The following is an 18,243-nucleotide window of genomic DNA, read 5'->3' as shown; positions in this document are numbered from 1 at the left end:
AGGGTTCGGGGAAGGGTGATTACATCGTCCAGCCATCCAGCCACACCCGGAGAAACCAACCAATAGTCAATTCTGGTCCATGTACCATGATACCCCGAATAATGTGTGAAATCTGGGCGAGGGGAGTATAAGCGTCTTTTTACATCGATCAAGGAAAAATGTGTACATATGTCTCTAAGGGATTGCCGGGAACGGGGTTTGGTATCAGGCGAAAGAGAGGTGCTATCCTTGGTCAGATCCAAAAGCAAATTGAAATCCCCTCCCAAAATTTAAAGCCCGGGGTCAAACAATAAAAGATTGATCTGGAGGTCATCAAAGAAGGATGGGGAGTCAATATTAGGGCTGTAAATTCCTACCAGCATAACCCTGTGTTCCATCAGTGACCCTGAAACTATTAATATGCGTCCCTCAGGATCCACAATGGTTTTATGTAATGCAAATGGGATACGTTTATGTATTAAAATTGACACCCCTCTTGCGTAGCGGCTAAAGTTAGAAAAGTATCTATGAGATCCCCAATTCAAAGCCAGAGGGGTGTGATCTTTACCAGCAAGATGCGTTTCTTGGAGGAACACTATGTCTGTGTGATGTCTGGAAATATAATTTGAAACCTGCCTGCGTTTTCTTGTATTATTTAAACCCCTGACATTCCATGACATTAAAGAAAGCCCGGAAGGTCCGGGCTGCTGTCCTAAATTAGCCATAAAGAGTATGTTCTCATGCTAGCTGTAGAAGATGTAAACGTGTTTTGCTGCTCATCAGTGCCACAATGCAAACTTATGCAAAAAACAGTAGAACTGAACATATGAACCAACCCCCACTCCCCACCCAGCGTCTGAGAACCCCACCAGAGGCAATTCCAATCCAGCAAAACAGAACATTTATATAATAAATCCAGGATACCAATTGAAAATCCAACAGCAGCAGAAAGCTGCAGGAACAAAATAAAAAAACACATAGTGGTATACACCTTAGGGTGTGGCAACGCCATGCCGACCGGGCAGTTAAAGGCTGCATAGGTAAACATTATAGGAGCCAATTATGCAAAGCAGATAAACGTAACAAATGCACCATCATTAATCAAGACTAATAGCAAACCAGTCAGCTAGTTCCAGGTTGGGAGAAGAGTTCAACACTGTCCTGCGAGTCACCTCTCGGAGGGGAGGACCGGGCAGGAGATGTTCCTTCCTGTAGTTGTGGCAGAATTCCTGGACCTCATAGGAGTGTCGAAAATGCGCGATTTACCATTAATGTCAACTCTCAGTCTTGCCGGATACAACATTCCATATCTTAACCCTAGATTCCGTAGGGTCACCTTAACCCCCTGAAACCTCCGTCTCGCTTCCTGAACCACGATGGTAAAGTCAGGAAAGAAGGACAGTTTGTTGCCCTGCCACTGGACATCTCCCATATTGCGGGCCGCTCTCAAAGCTGTATCTCTGTCTCTGAAGTTCAGGAGCCTAGCAATGATGGGCATAGGAGGAACGCCCGGGCGAGGGCGGGTCCCCAAGGATCTATGAGCACATTCAACCAGAAAGGTCTGTGTGAAAGTTCCCCTTCCAACTAAATCTGCTAGTAGTTGCTCCACAAAAGTGTCCATCCGCCCGGTGGTTGTCATCTCCGGAACGCCCAGGATGCGAATGTTCTTGCGGCGACTACGCGATTCCAAGTCTTCATTTTTGATAGCCACTGCTTTAAGAATCTTCTCAACTCGCTCCAATTTTTTCAGCGATTAAGAGGCACCATCCTCAATGTCAGAGACCCTCGCCTCTATAACATCCAACCGATGGTCGTGCGTTTGTATTTTGGAACCCATGTCTGCCAGCTTCTTATCCAGGTCATCAAACCGGCTGTCTAGCACCCTGAAGCCGGCCCTCATCTCCGCTAGCATGAAGGATGCGAGGGAGGCAGGATCTCCAGGGGCCACAGGGTTCGAATCGCACCAGACGTGACCGGAGCGGCATCTAAAGCCAGAGTGGTGGACTTTTCAAATGGCAATTTGCGTTGTGTGGGGTCTTTCTTTCCCATCACGCTAGGCACCGCAGAGGATGCGGGATGAGGTTGCGCCAACAGTGCCACAACCGTGGAGGGCCAGAGGCCGAAAGACAACCGCCAGTTGAACGCCCAGAGGACGCTCCTTAACCCACTCATGGAGCAATAATGGCCACAGCGCAGAGGTCAGGATAGTAACAGGGCAGTACCAGCGTGCTAGACTGTCCATTACACCGGAGGGGAGGATGGAATATCTAGGAGTCGTTGGGATGACACAGTCCGCCCCAGGGGCCTCCTACAGGGTTGATTACATTTATGTCCAACAAATGAGGATGGAACGTGGCTCTAGTGGCGCAGAGTTCGGTGTGGGCGCGCACACTTAAATGTGGGTGGTAGTCAATGAAGAGCGGACCAGGCGCACCAGGGTCCACCGACGCCGTTTTACACCCCAAGAGCACACCAACTGATCAGGGTTCTATGCGCCTGGGCCAGCAGGGAGAGGGCCTTGTAGTGTAGCACAGCACTGTGTGTCCTGCAGTATGGAGTAATGCAGAAATAAACACCCAGCGAGCAGTCTCTCCTTCAGCTCATATGGGTTAGAGGATGGCCTCCATGTGCTCCGGTAGGCAGCTAGCGAAGGGCCGCTCCGTGAGCCGGCTCCAGGGGGCCCGGCAGCAATGGTCGAAGGCTCCCAGCATGTGTAAGGCAGCAACACCGCCGGCCGGCAGTTCCAGGCAGTGCAGACCGGGCTACAAAGGGAGCGCCCAGAGGCCACCGACGGTTCCCGTGGCACACAACCAGATGCTCGGGTATACGGGGGGAGGCAGAGCCTGCGGTATTAGTAAGTGCTGCTGCCACATCAGCAAAGGAGAGGCCGGGGCCCACCCGCTAGCCCGCCACACTCTCCGGCGCCCACCACAAATCGATGCCCTGGCGCGAACACGCCCACAAGGCCCCATGAGGCCCGAGGGCACCGCGCCGAAGGTGGGGCCCGAGTAAGGCAACGTCTGGGGAGGGGGTATTGGGGGGCAGGGGGGAAGGCCTGCAGCACCGGGCAGAACAGATGCGCGGGACGACGCCAGCCGACCACCGGGGCCCGCACTCACCGCACACAGCTCCGCTCGGATCATGCCCTGAGACGGCCCCCGGGCCCCAGCACGATCACGTGCTGAGCTGATTTCTCCTGTATTCGGGGGCTCCGGGTCTTCAAAATCGAACGCAGACGGTTGGCATATCTCACTGGAGTGGATGGCGCATTTGTGCAGTCATTTTAGGGCTCCTGCATGGGCAAAAATGGAGTTTGTTGTGCCCGGTCGGTGGAGCTTCAGTCAGACAAGTCCATCTTAGTCGTGTCCGTGGCCACGCCCCAAACCTATGGTTTTTTAAGTGAATTTCTAAGGTTTTTTAAATGCTAGTTTCTAACTATGCCTACAGAGATAGGACATGTGGAGAAAGAAGAAAAAACACACATAAAGAAGCAAATGCGGGGCGGCAAATGTTGCAAGGCAAGTCCGAGGCATCACACGAGGTGGCTAGGCCGCACGGAAGGCGAGCAGTGTGAGTCGAGCACGTCCGTGCTGGAAGGTGCGGGAGGTGGCTGGAGACCTGAGCCGCGTGAGAGAGCAGCGCGCGGAATGGGAAGGAGCGGCAGGAGCCAGGCTGACACCCGCACTGCCGCGGGAAGGAGTTGTGTACTGGAGTGGCGGGCGCCATTGATGCGGCGGCTGACAGCTGGACCAGTGCGGATCTGCCGCCGAGACCCCCAAGGTGAGAATCAGCGAATGGGAGCCTGTGACACTGCTCCTTGAACGCCGTACTGCTGGCGAGAGGAGCAACAGACTTGCATGCTGGACTAATGTGGAAGCAAGGCCGGGCAATCTACTCACAGAGGCCTAGAGAGGGCACACAGGGAGCAGTGTACTGCAAAGCAGAAGTGGGGAAGTCCCTCTCCTTCCCCCAACCGTTTACTGAAAAGAAGAGCTGCAGGCATGGAGGTGGGTTGCTTCTGCGGGTATGCCCATACCACATAATGCTGGGGGCTGAATAATACTGAATATGTCGCCCACTAAGAGGCAGAATTGAGGGAGAGTGGGCAGGCCTGCTGTTTGGGGGTGAAGGATGAAGGGCACCCAAAAGCTGTAACGACCGCAGGGGCCCTGAGCGAGGCGCAAACCCGCTCCTGGGAGGACTTGGCCTACCTAAAGCACCCCCTACGCTGCCTTATTGGACACCAGAGATATTTGGCAACTGCGACGCGCAGAACTAGCTGGAGGAGGGTGGCTCCTGCAAGTGACAGAGGAGAGGATACAATGCTGGGAGCAACAAACCTCATCGAGGGGAGGCTAAATAGCGCGGCCCCGAACTTGTGCACACAGACCCTGGGAGGCTAGAGACCGCTGTATTAAGGCGCCCTTGCACGCCTGAGCCCGGTTCGGCAATAACTGAAAGGAGAGCAGCGCGCTGTTGGCGAATTCACGCAGCATTTTATCGGACTTGTGAACTGCGGGCGAAATGGGGAAACCTGACACCAGAGAACTTAAATTGAATTTTGAAACAGCGAGGAAAGTGAACAGGCCCACGCAGGATGATCAGGACTTGGAAAACGTGGAACAGACCAGCGACGGGGCCTCCTCGCAGGTAGCGGATATACATAGAATTTTGCAAGAGGTGCGGCAAGAATTCGCGACGGTGGTAGACAAAGTAGATCGCATGTCGTCAAGGATGGACGCTATAGCACACAAACTTGACGGCCACGAAGAACGCATCAAAGAGACAGAACAGCGCATATATCCGACAACGACGACACCACCGCCAGCCACACTACACAACTTACAAGAATGGATAAGCTCTTAAAAATAATTGCAGCCAAGAATGAGGACAATAACATCAGCGTAATTGGTTTTCCAGAATCGACCAACATCGGTAGGATGGAGATTATATCGAAAAAAATGCTACTGACGGCTATTGGTAAGGAGGCATTCTCCACACAGTGCACAGTTGAACGAGCTCTCAGAACTCTTGGGCCGAGACCGACACCTGGTAATCCCCCGCGGCCTATCATCGCAAGACTGCTGAATTATAGGGACGACAAGAAAAAACTGCGTGCGGCACAAATAGATTATGCATTGCTGTACCCAGCAAGACTCAGGGTTTCGCATCAGGGGAAACAGCAATTCTTTACTAATCCGCAGCAAGCAGAGGACTTTCTCTGGTCGGTGAAGCGCACGAATCAGAGCGGCGGAGGCCAGGGCTCTTTGCAACAATCCAACTCCACAGGAGCTGAAGAGGATTCGCAATGAGACTCTTCTAAGGACAGTAATCCACGCTATACCAGGACGGTAATTAAATTGATGTGTAATAACCTACTATGTGGCTGAATAGAGGTGAGACATTACCAGTTGACTCATTTGATCTGGTAACACTGGGTTCCAGGCTCCACTCACCCCCCCCCCCACCCACCCCCCCACCCCCTACAGAGCCCGGGCATCACAACAAGGAGGGCTTGTGGGGTGAGGAGTATTTGCGTAGCTGACCAGACATGTCCCCCAATGGGCATTCCCCCAGGGATGAACATGGCACATTGCATGCAGAGGGGTGAACAAGTCTTTGTTTCGGTTAGGGGGAGGGGTACGGATTCTGGCAAAGTTGGGTTGCTTCAGTGGGTGGTGGGAGGGAAGGGAAAAAGGTGCGAAGTTTGTTAAGTGAGAAATGTTGTGCAAGACCTTTTCCCTTCGGGGGTAGATTGTTGATGGAAAGGGGCGCTGACCAGCATCAGAAGAGCGCTACATCAAATGTATGTGGGCAGGTACTAGATTGGGGAAGTGTTGTCTGGACAACAAACAGGACGAGGATAACAAATGGAAAACATGGCTAAGGCAGATTTAGGTACACTAAACATTATTACAAGGAATGTAAGGGGACTGGGCGATCCCCGAAAGAGGAGGCATGTAATATACCTAGACAGACATAATGCGCATATTGCTATGCTGTAGGAGACCCATTTTGCTCGTATAAAGGTGAATAACTTCGCCAGTAAATGGGCAGAATATAGACTCTTCTCCTCTTACTCCACATATGCAAGGGGAACAGTGATATTGATAAAGAAACAGGTGCCCTTTCGGCTGGACGGAGCCACATGGGACTCAGAGGGCAGGTTTTGTATTGTATGGGGCCGGCTGGGAGCGAAGTCTGTCACACTGGCATGCTGTTATGGGCCAAACACAGATGAGCCGGGTTTTTTTTGATACGCTGTGGGCTAAGATCTTCAAGGTGGACTCTACCCATGTCATTCGGGGGGGGCGATTTAAAATGTTACATATTGCCACAGAATGGACAGGTCACACCCCGCACCACAACATTACACTAAGGCGCAGGCAGTGCTGGGAGACACTATCTCTGCTTACCACTTGATTTATGCCTGGCGACAACTACACCCAAACGCACAAGAAGGCACGGATTTTACGGCACAGGCGAAGTCATGGGCTCGGCTAGACTACTACTTAGTAACAAGAGGGATGGCCCCCGCGATAGCCGCAGTGAAGCACTTGGCTAGAACCTACTCGGATCATGCACCAGTGGTCTTGGCACTTTCTTCCGCCGACTTTAATACACCACGCAGCCCCTGGCGACTCCATGCCCCTATCTTACTTGACACAGTATTCCAGGAAGAGTTAGGGAGGAGATAAGTGACTATTTTAAGCGGAATAAAGACTCTGTGCATAGGGTTGAGATCATTTGGAAAGCATCTAAAGTAACGGTAAGAGGATATTGCATAGTGAAAGGGGCCGGAGTTCTTAGGGATATACAGAATACCCTGCGGCCATTAGAAGCAGACCTTAAAAAACTGGAAGTAGAACTTACACGGGACCCGAAGGGTTCCACACGAGCTACATTTAGAGAAATGCTAACAGAGTACATGGAGGAAGCACAAAGAGAAGCGATGTTTCGGGGTAAATATTGGGTGGCCCGACAAAATGGAGAAGGATATAGGCCTGGGAAGGCACTGGCACAAAATGTGAAGCAGCCTCGCTGCAACAACTATGTAATGGAAGTGGTGGACCTGGGAGGAGAGGCATGTCTGGATACAGCTAACAAACTTAACGCCTTCTTGAGTCATTACAAAAAACTTTTCCACAACTAGAAGAGGTGACCTCGATCTAGATAACTTTCTGGGAGATGTGTCGCTGGGCTGGCTGGGCGATGTACAGAGGACCTTTTTATGCACGCCATTTGAACTAATTGAGGTGCGAGAAGCAATAATGGGGCTGCAGTCTGGGAAGGCCACAGGAACAGATGGAATACTAGCAGAATTCTACAAAACGTATGAGGAGCAGATGGCCCCTATACTTAGAGAAGTGTATGAGGATGCGTTAGAGGTGGGACATCTACCTGCCACTATGAGTGAAGCGCTCATACTATCGCTGTTGAAACCGGGGAAGGCACCAGAGCAATGTGACTCATATAGGCGTTATCACTCCTGAACTGCGATGCTAAAATTCTGGCCAAATTGATTGACACACGCCTGGGCTTGCTAATGGAGAATTTGATCCTGCCTGATCAATCGTGCTTTGTACCCGGCAGGGCTACCTCCCATAATTTGAGAACGCTGTTTGCTGTCTTAATGTTTCACCTGACCTCCCGCTGGCAGCAATTTTTTTAGACGCTACCAAAACGTTCGACTTCATAGAATAGGACTATATGTTTGGGGTAATGTTACTCATGGGCTTCCCCCCGCTGTTCTTGTCATGGATTAAGCTGTTATATTGCCTGCCAGTGGCCAAGGTCCTTGTAAATGGGCACACATCACAGTCTTTTAGAGTTACAAGGGGAACCCAGCAGGGGTGTCCCCTCTCCCCATTGATGTTCGCCATTGCGGTAGAGTTGCTTGCGGCGAAGCTGCGACAGCACCACAATAATAAGGCCTTACGCTGCAACCTGCTCCAAATACTAGTATAATTTTATGCGGATGATATCACTCTGTACGTTCGGGACCCACAGCAAAACCTAAATCCGATACTTAGAGAATTCATAGTGTTTGGACAGCTTTCGGGAATCCAGATAAATTGGGGGAAATCAAGTATCTTTCCTCTGACGGCAGCCACTACGCGCTTCTTGCCGGACTATCCCTTAGAGTGGTGTGAGGAGGAACTGAAGTATTTGGGGATAAGAGTCACCAGAGATAAGGAGGAACTTATGAGAATGAATTATGGAACAGCCTTAACTCGAACAGCAGACTGTGTCACGCGTTGGGTGGCACTACCCCTCTCCATGGCGGGCCGAACGTCCTTGAGTAAAATGGTAGTACTCCCCCCAAATGTTATATCTGTTTATAAACATCCCGTTTTATCCGGTAACACAATTTTTTAACTCACTTAAGTCGGAACTGATACGCCTTGTCTGGGGGGGGGGGGGGGTAAGCAACCTAGACTGCAGTGGGAGGTAATGACGCGGCCCTACGAGCAGGGGGGGTTTGATATACCAAACTTCAAGCTATATTTTACGTGTGCGTAGGCCTACTACGCGTGGTTCTGGGTGAAAAAGACGAGATACATGCCTCGGGTCGCAGCGGAACACTGGCTTGCACATCCCATGCCAGTAGAAGGAGCACTATATGCACCTGTAACGAATAGAGACCGAACACCCAACGCCCTCACATGCACAATAGCAGCATGGTAGCGCATAGGACATATGTATGATGTCCCCATGATATATTCGCCCTTGATGCCTCTTACTGCTATGCTGCTGTTGCAGAAGGGGTTTTTTTAGAAATTTTCAACAGCGAGCCCACATCTGTACCTAGGGAGACCTGTATCAGGAGGGCCAATTCCGCAATATCAACCACATGCTCCAAACTGCCCAGAGGACACCACTAGACGTCTTTGTGAATACTAGACTGCGGCAAGGTATACGTTCACTTACTCATGAGTTCCCTGCGGAACCGCAAGTGCTTGCCCCACTACAACTCCTACTAGAGAGAGATACGGCTAAAAGGCTGGTTTCACTAATATATTAAATGGTACATACACAGACGGCATTGCCACCCACACTGTCGTGCACGAAATGGGATGAGGAACTAGGACAAGCCCTGACAGACGAGTAATGGGAGTGGTGCTGTCTGCAGACCGAACGAGTGTCGGCCAGCAGCAGACTTTGGATAATACATTATAAATTCCTACACCGGATATATTATACGCCGGCCAAGATGTATAAATTCAAGTTGAGAGATGAAGATGGGTGTAATAGATGTCATGTAGCGGGGGCCAATGTTTTACATCTAGCATGGGGTTGCCCTGAGATGAATGAATACTGGGATCAAGTGTTTCAGGCATTACGGATAATGATAGATACACCTGTGGAAACTACGCCATTGATGGCACTCTTGGGATATGTCAAGCCTCTACGAGCTGAACACAGTAAATTTGCTGCACTGGTGTTCCAAATGGCCAAAAGGAGGGTGGCTTGCAGATGGGGCAAGGGTGGGCACCCAAGTTCAAGGAATGGATTGCTGACCTGATAATGTGCCAGGAGCGACTTACGACCTATGCAGAATTGCTACCCATAGCCTCCAGGCCCAGGGATGTGTGGGCCCCACTGCAGTGCTACTTGATTGCTCATCCGAGAGACGAGACTTAAACGGACACAGAGATTTGTGGTATGGAGTTGTATGGGAATGTGTTTCTAGTAATGGGGCGCAGTGAAGGGAAAAGAGTACGATAATAATTATGCATCATGATGATGAATGTGGGAGGAAAGGATAAACTGCTTCAGACATGTAGGTAAATAGATGTTCAGATACACTTCAATGAATGTGACGTACTCAGGAAAATAGTAAACCGAAGCAATGGCGGGGTGTCCAAGTACCTTGATATGTGTGCAGTTATCCCTATAATGTTGTACCACTGATGTAATCTGTCAGAGAAGACAAGAAATGTATGTATTGTTGCAATGAACATGACCTGTGTATCAAATGGATGTAAGATGCTGATACGGAACCTGGTAACTTGAAAAATCAATAAACAAGTTTAAAAAATAAAAAGACGGAAAAAAGTGCAGGAACAAGCAAGACGTGCAGAAAGAACAAACAGAGGTGCAGAAAGAGGCCGTGTTGCAAAATCATCTTGTTTCCTCCACTTTTTCAGATGGGTACTGGTGGTAACTGAGTCTGACTAACCAGGTCTGAAGCCAGTGCTATGCTAAAAGACACTAAGAATAGCGTGAAAACACCTAAATACACTAGGGAACACTATGCGTTGGGGTACCCCTGTGATTAGCATGACCTCCTCTGTAAGGCCCTAGTATTTAATAGGGCAGGTGGATTAAAACTACCTCTAAGTCAGAGGTGCAGAAATGCCAGCCCCCCTTCACCACTGTGCAAATGCACCCTATGGCACGTTTTAAGTTGTGGCGATTAAGTCCCCTTGAAACCTGAGGGTCCCTGGGGTCCAACTAGCCCACCAGGTACCTCGAGTCAGCGCCACAGAGCTGCGTTGCAGAGAGGTGTAAAAAAGTGCGTGGCCTGGACCACCTCTCTGCGACCCAGGCCTCTGGCAGTTACTGGAGGTACCTGGTGGGCTAGTTGGCCCCCAGGAGCCCTCCGGATTAAAGGCAAATTAATTCCCCAACTTAAAACGCGCCCCAGGGCTTGTTTGCACACATGTCACCTCAGGCCCTGCCCCCTCCCTTTTCCACTGTGCAAACCCCGGGATGGCAATCCCCTGGGCAGCGGGTGGGCCGTGAGCCCCCAGCAACATAATTACAGGGTTGGCGGTCCCCGGGGCTTGGAGGGCCTTGGAGGCCCCCCCACACATAAAAAAAAGAAAGCCCAGGGGGTTGGCGGTCCCTGGGGCTGCGGGGCATTGTGAGCCCCCCGCAAATAGTTACTAAAAGCCCTGGGGGTGGTGGTCCCCAGGGCTGTGGGGGCCTACCTGGGCCCCCGCAATTTAAATTTTACATGTCCCCAGGACTTGGCCCACCCAGGGGCTAAATAATAAGGAAGTGCCGGAGGCCGCGCTTCCTTTATTATTTATTTTACGCTGAAATTCGCGCTGGGTGTGCGAATCTCAGCGATTTTCTTTTATTTTATTTTTAAATGCTTTTTTTGGCCCTGGAGGTCCTTGTGGGACCCCCTGAGAAGCCCTAGGGGGTCAGGGTGTTTCTACCATGCCCCCATCTCTTGTTTTATGCCTTTTTTTTACTGTTCTATTGTGCCACGGTTCTACAGGCAAGCCAGGCTGAAGACTGCTGGAATGCCAGAAACCGGTCCTCGGAAGCTTGTTTCCGGTCCAGGGAAGACATGGCTTGGCAGTTCGGGCTGGACTGTTCCCATGAGGCACAGGGTCAGACTGATTTGCATATAGCCATGTTTGAACTGGGGTGGCAGAGTGGGCTAAAGAACGGTGATGGATTAAACCCAGATCTTTTGACTGGGTGTGAGTGTTTGATTGATTCAGATGCTCCGTCCATCACCACCCCCTTTTGTACCACGGTTCTACCGAGGCACAAGATGGCTGCCAACACTTCCTGGTTTGGAGTGTTGACAGCCAATTAGAATGCAACTTGTGATCGTCAGGGTGCGCGGATCCAGCGCGCCTCTATATAGCGATATTTTTTATTTTTATTTTCACCGCAACTACTGGACGGATTTACACCATTTAACAAAAAAAAATTTTTGCAAAATTTGGTGTAATTCCGTTTAGCAGTTGGGGCTCTAGCCGTGTCTAAAGTTTCCTATGGGAATTAACATGGAGAAAACATGTTTTGGGACCCCCTTTTTTTCTGCCCCCCCTTGCAAAATCACCCCGAAACTTTCAAGTGAGGGCTGCGTGGCCCCCCCTCCTGAGGCTTCTTTTAGCCCCGGGGACCCCATCCCCCGGGGCTCTGCTTCAATTTTTTTTCTTTTTTTGGGGAGTGGGGCCGCATGGCCACCCTCCCGGGCCACTTCTGGCCCCGGGGACCTCATCCCCCGGGGCCTGGCCTCTTGTTATGGACCGTGGGGGGTCCCCAATACCCCCACGGTCCCACTCCCTCCGGGAGCCAGCATTGCTTTTCCACATGGAGCTGACCCTGGGGACTGGCGGTCCCCAGAGCCATGACAGGCTCCAGGAGGGGGCCCCCCTCACACCACTTACAAAGCCCCGGGGGTTGTGGTCCCTGGGGCGTGGTGGTCCCCGGGGCTTGGGGGTCCGTCATGGACTCCCTAATTAGAACCCCCTCCCCCCCAACCAGGTTTTTTTTTTTAAAGCCCTGGGGGTGGGCTGTGGGGGGCCATGAGCCCCCTGCATATATTCTAAAGAAGCCTTTGAGCCTCCACACCCATGAATATTGAAGACCCGGGGGATGAGGGGTTGTGAGCTCCCGTACATAATTTTATAAAGCCCCGGGGGTGGCGGTCCTCATGCACGTAAGAATATTGCCCCCGGGACTTGCCCCCCCCGGGGGCTAATTACCAACAAAGCGTAGGAGCCCACGCTACGTTTTTTTATTTTGTTTTATCGGCAGGATCTGCGCGGATCTTGCCCTTTAAAAAAAAAAAAAAATTGGGGGGGCTTTGGGGGTCCTTGTGGGACCCCGTGAGCAGGCCTAGGGTGTCAGGGTGTTTCGACCTTGCCCCCTTTTTGCATTATGCACGTTTTTTCTTCTGTTTTCCTGTGCCTCGGATGGCTGCCAACACTTCCTGGTTTGGAGTGTTGAAAGCCAATTAGCATACAGCTCGTGCTCGGCAGGGTGCGGTGAGGGTGCGCGGATCCTCTGCGGCCATAGATATATATATGTGATTTTACTTTTACTTTTCTCAGGAACTACTGAACGGATTTACACCAAAAGGTACGAGTCTGAACCAAGGGCTACCTCTTTGCCAAATTTGGTGTAATTCCGTTCAGCAGTTCGGGCTGTAGCTGCAGCTAAAGGTTCCTATGGAAAATTGCATGGGGGAAACTCGTTTTTCCACCCCCCTTTTTTCTCGGCCCGCCTGACGAATCACCCCCAAACTTTCAGGATAGGAGCGGACTGGAGCGCCCCACGAGTTTTGAAAATTTTGCGAAGATTCTTCAACTGGCGCCAAAGTTATTGCAATTAGAATATTGCGGATTTCCTATGGAAAATAGGTCCTAACTATAACTACCTACTGGCGATCGCCAGTAGGTAATATATATATATATATATATATATATATATATATATATATATATATATATATATATATATATATCACTCCACACCTTCTCCAGCAACGAAGAAGCAGGGGCCACACAGGGGAGACGTTTGGAAGCTATTTAATTAGGTATGCGGCAAAATGCATTTCGGCCTGGCGGCCTTCTTCAGATGCCTTGCAATGTTCGGGCAACTTGACCACTTGCTTTAAAATGTCCTGCATGTTCTCCTATTGGTCAGAGCCCGCCCTGCCCCATCAATTAGGTAGTGTGCTCACCACTCGCTGTAGATGAGGACTGAGAGTCCCAGAATCCCATTCTCCGGTAAGTGCTGCACGGGACATCACCAAGTAGTTGGGGGGGAGTGCAGGCAAATTGCGACGTGTTCAAATGTCTTTATCCAGTGATTGTATTGTAAAACTAGCTTCCTCCGGTCCCCAAAACGTTCAAGCACCTCAGCAGACAGATTACACCGGGTCAGAATTATATGTTGCCTAGAGTGAAAACCGGGTTATGAAAGAGACTAATAGAAAAAGAAGGAATAAATAATATTTCAAATACAAAAGAGAAAATTGTACAATAAGCTTATTAAGATAATACCATAATCCTGCACTTATGAGATCACATTGTATGTATTTGGAGAAAAGAGAAAAGAAGAAGAAAGAAAACAGAAGATGATCAAACAGAGGAGAGAAGAGAGAAAGAAGAAAAAGGAAAAATAAGCAATATGTATTACGTATCTGTACATATATCACATAATAAAGCTTATATCATATAATGGCTTATTCCATATAGTAACTTTATGACATATAATAACTTCTCTTATATAATGGCAAAATAACTATGCATGATATTAAACAGGAAAGGGAAAAGCATTCATTGGGTTTAGGCTTTTTGTTTAAGTAACCATTGAGTGGAGACCAAAAGATTCATATTTGGTGGCATAAGGAAAGGGAAGATTTCAGGAATTATTGTACCGGGGACATGGATCTTGTAAGAATATGGGAAGATACTATAATAGTATTTAATAGATGGAGCAGAAAAGGCCAGAGGAGGTTTAGAAAAATATGGTAAAGAAGAAAAAGGAAAATGTGACACAAGTGAATCCTACAGTCTGCACCAAATATTATTAGGTGAAGAATCAGTGTCACCAATACAGGGATACAGGGTAAAACTTGTTTTAGAATAAAAGCAGTATGGAATTGTTGAAAGTTTGGAAAACTTACGCCACCCAACTCTTTGAGTTTATAAAGAGATGCTAAACAGATGCATGTTTTTCCCCATTCCATAAAAATGTAGCAAGAAATGTATTCAATAACTTAACATTTAAAAAAAACAAGTTTAATAGGCAACATGGACAAGTAAAAATGAATGGCAGGTATAATCATCATCTTTATAGGGGCCATCCTTCCCTACCAAGACAAATATTAAGAGACCATTTATCCATCATTTGAAGAATTTTATGGTGGACATCATGTAAGTTTATCTGTTTTGTATTTAACAAGTGCTTGTGAATTATGTATTCTACTTCCATGGCAAAGTGTGAAGACCATTTCAGCCCAGTGCCATCAAACATATCTTTCTGCCAATTCTCATTAAGGGGGGAGAACCTCAGATTTTGAAAAGTTCAATTTATATCCATATAGCTTAGAATAAGAAGATCAACGATTAGTAAAAGCCGGTATTGATGATTCTGGTTCATAGAAATAAAGGTTCATATTGACGGCTTAAGCTGAGAATTTATTCTCAGTATATTAATGTCAAAAGCCCTGAAATAATGAGAAATTACGTAGTGTGTGCAAAAGGGTTCTATGGATAAAGTAAAAAGCAAAAGAGATAAAGGACATCCCTGTCTGGTACCCCGTATATGAGGGAAAAATGAAGACTTGAGTGCCATTTAAAAAAAACAGACGTCATCGGAGAGGAATATAATAAAGCTGTATATTTGAGAAAAGTTGGACTAAAACCATGCCATTTTAGAGCCCACATCATAATTTTCCAATTAACACGGTCAAAAGCATTTCCACCATCCAAAGTTACAGCATCCCTAGGAATATTGTTAAGCCGTGTAAATTATCCACAAACTTCCTAGAATTGTCAGTCATGTGTCTTCCTTTAACTAATCCAGTTTGTTCAAACCCAACCATATCTGGAATTAGATTAGAGATTCTAATAGATTGCAAGCTTTTTGCCAAGATTTCATCTAAGTTAAAAAGTGAGATGGGTCCATAATTGGCCCACAAGGAGAGATCCTTATCCTTTTTAAGTATTAAACAAATCATAGCTTCCAAAACATCCCTTTAGCTTGGTTCTGTGAGAGAAAACACTGATAGTAAGTAGATGTGGGAGTAAGAGATGTGAAAAAGAGGAATAAAACTCAACAGAAAAACTGTCCAGACCCAGCACTTTATCTTTGGGTAGTGCATTAAGGGTCAATTTTAGTTTAGATAAAAAAGATCCTGTGTCTGTTGCGGTCTTGGTGGGAAAGAGTGTAAATAGGAATCTAATGCCTCATCTGTGGGAAACTTATCTGGTGTGTAAAGAGTTGTATAATAGTCATTAGAACATTGGAATGTTGGGAGCTCCATTGAAAACAATGGAGTGCTCCGGGCTTATAATGGCTGGTATAAACCTGGAGCTCCAACATTCCAATGTTTCTTTGTTCACTGCTCTGGCTGTGAACAAAGGCTTCAGGGAGCCTGAGGGGATTCCAATCCCCTCACGCTTCCAAAATACTTTTTGTTTTTTTTGTTAGAACATTCTGTCCTCTAGTGACAGAATTTTCTAATAGCCTTATAGCCCTTCGTAGATGGGTTATACCGCTATTAAAGTCCCTCTCCCTTGTTAAAGGCCCTCGCCTTCGGCTCTGGGCCTTTAACGCTGGAGAGGGCCTTTAATAGCTGGTATAGCCCTCTACAGCGGGCTATAGTAAAACACTTCAAAATGTCATTGTTTTTAACATGAGGAGTCCCACTTTCGTATATAATCTTTAATATTTTAGATTTTCGAGATTTAACTATCAGGTAATTGTCAGTTAACTTGCCGGCCTTATTTCGTCCACCGTAAAACTTGGAATACATTTTTTAAGAGTGTTCCGGCAGCTTCCTCTGCTGACCTTTTATTGAACTTAAATTTAGCATTCATTAAACGTTGTAACAAATTATCATTCTTGGTTGTGAAAATTTCATGTTCTAATTGCTTAATAGATTGAAGCAGTAATGAAAGCACTCATTAGCTTTTTTCTTTTTGGCCCTGACATAATTAATTATAGGTCCTCAGGCAGAGGCCTTAAAGGCTTCACTAAAATATTAAATGAAATTTCGGGTGTGACATTATGCAAAGCAAATTCCTGTGGAAAAAATTCAAAATTCTGCACAAATGCTTTATCTTTCAATAAACTATTGTTGAAGCGCGATCTGTTCGGTTTAGAGGTCTCCGGTAATAAATCCAAATCTATTATAACCGCTGCATGATCTAAAATTAGTATTGATCCAATTTCAGTGTGTTATGAGTGTAGCCACTTGGGGGGTGAAATAAATAAATAATAGATTATGGATTGGGATTTATGAGTTGGTGAATAAAAGGTGTATTCCAATGTGTCAGGAGGATATAGTGTCCAGGCATCAACTAATCCTTTAGAGCATAGGTACTTACAAACTTTCTGTTGGGGGCCAAAATTAAAGTGTGGTTTGTGGCCAAGGGCCACACCGGTAGGGGTGGGGGCGGGGCTAGAGTAAAGAAAATCAAACCTGTTTCAAAACATTAGACAATGCAACAATGCTGTTTTCCAAAAGCAGATGCAACTACAAAGAGCACATTTTGATAATAATGTTTTATTAGCAGACAATAGCATTCCGAAGAGGCATTGCATAGCTTCATGCACACCTTGACCCCAATTCCATCACAGTCTCTATCTGTCAGTCAGTCTCTCTCTCTGTCAGTCAGTCTCTCTTTCGAGCAGTCAGTCACTCTCTCTCTCTCTGTCAGTCAGTCTCTCTCTCTGTAAGTCTCTTTTACTCAGTCTCCGTCAGTCAGCCTCTTTCTGACAGTCTCTCTCTCTCTCTCGGTCAGTCTCTCTCTCTCGGTCAGTCAGTCTCTCTCTCGGTCAGTCCGACTTTCTCTCGGTCAGTCAGTCTCTCTCTCGGTCAGTCAGTCTCTCTCTGTCAGTCAGTCTATCAGTCACTCTCTTTCTCTGTCTGTCTCAGCCAGTCTCTATCTGCCACTCTGTTTCTCTCTGTCACTCTTTCTCTGTCTGTCAGTCAGTCAGTCTTAGTCAGTCTCTCTCTCTCTGTCTGTCAGTCAGTCTCTCTCTCAGCCTGTCAGTCAGTCTCTCTCTCAGCCAGCCTCTCTGTCAGTCTCTCTCACGCAGTCAGTCTCTCTCACTCTGTGTCAGTCTCTCTCTCTGTCAGTCTCTCTCACTCTGTCAGTCAGTCTCTCTCGCTTTCTGTCAGTCTCTCTCTCTGTCAGTGTCTCTCTCTACTCTCTTTCCATTCTCTCACGCCCTCTCCACTGTCAGTCTCTCTTCACTTTCCCTCTCTCTCCCTCCACTCTCTCTGGGGGGGGGGGGGGGGGGGGCATGGGTACATCACCTGCAAGGTCCACGGGCGACCAAGGAAGGCCTGCAGCTGGCAGCCCGCGAGCCGTACTTTGAGTACCTTACCACAGCTCTAGAGTGAATAGATTTTAAGAACGTTTTCTGCATTATTTTAGGAACATATTTAACTTGAGATTTTCTATCTGAAAAAGGGTCTACAATCTGATTAAAATCACCACTTACTATTAAATTTGCATTTGAACATGAGAGTAAAACAACTAACATTTGTTCCCAAAATTGTACATCAATACCAGTAGGACCATAACAATGAAGAATGGAAGTAGTCGTGTGATGAATGGTGGCATGTACTAGAACCCACCGACACTTCACATCTCTTTCCTCTGTTTCTGTTACCAAGGGAAGGGATTTATGTACCAATATAATAACCCTGTGTTTATGGTCAAGGGCCAGAGAACATAAAACCTGATCAACCCAATTGTTACACAATGAGTTTAAATCTTTGTCAAGTAAATGCGTCTCTTGTAATAAAGCAATATTACATTCAAGCCT

This window comes from Lissotriton vulgaris, chromosome 2_1 (assembly GCF_964263255.1).
Source record: "Lissotriton vulgaris chromosome 2_1, aLisVul1.2, whole genome shotgun sequence".
Taxonomy (NCBI): Eukaryota; Metazoa; Chordata; class Amphibia; order Caudata; family Salamandridae; genus Lissotriton; species Lissotriton vulgaris.
This window is presented reverse-complemented; position numbering follows the sequence as displayed.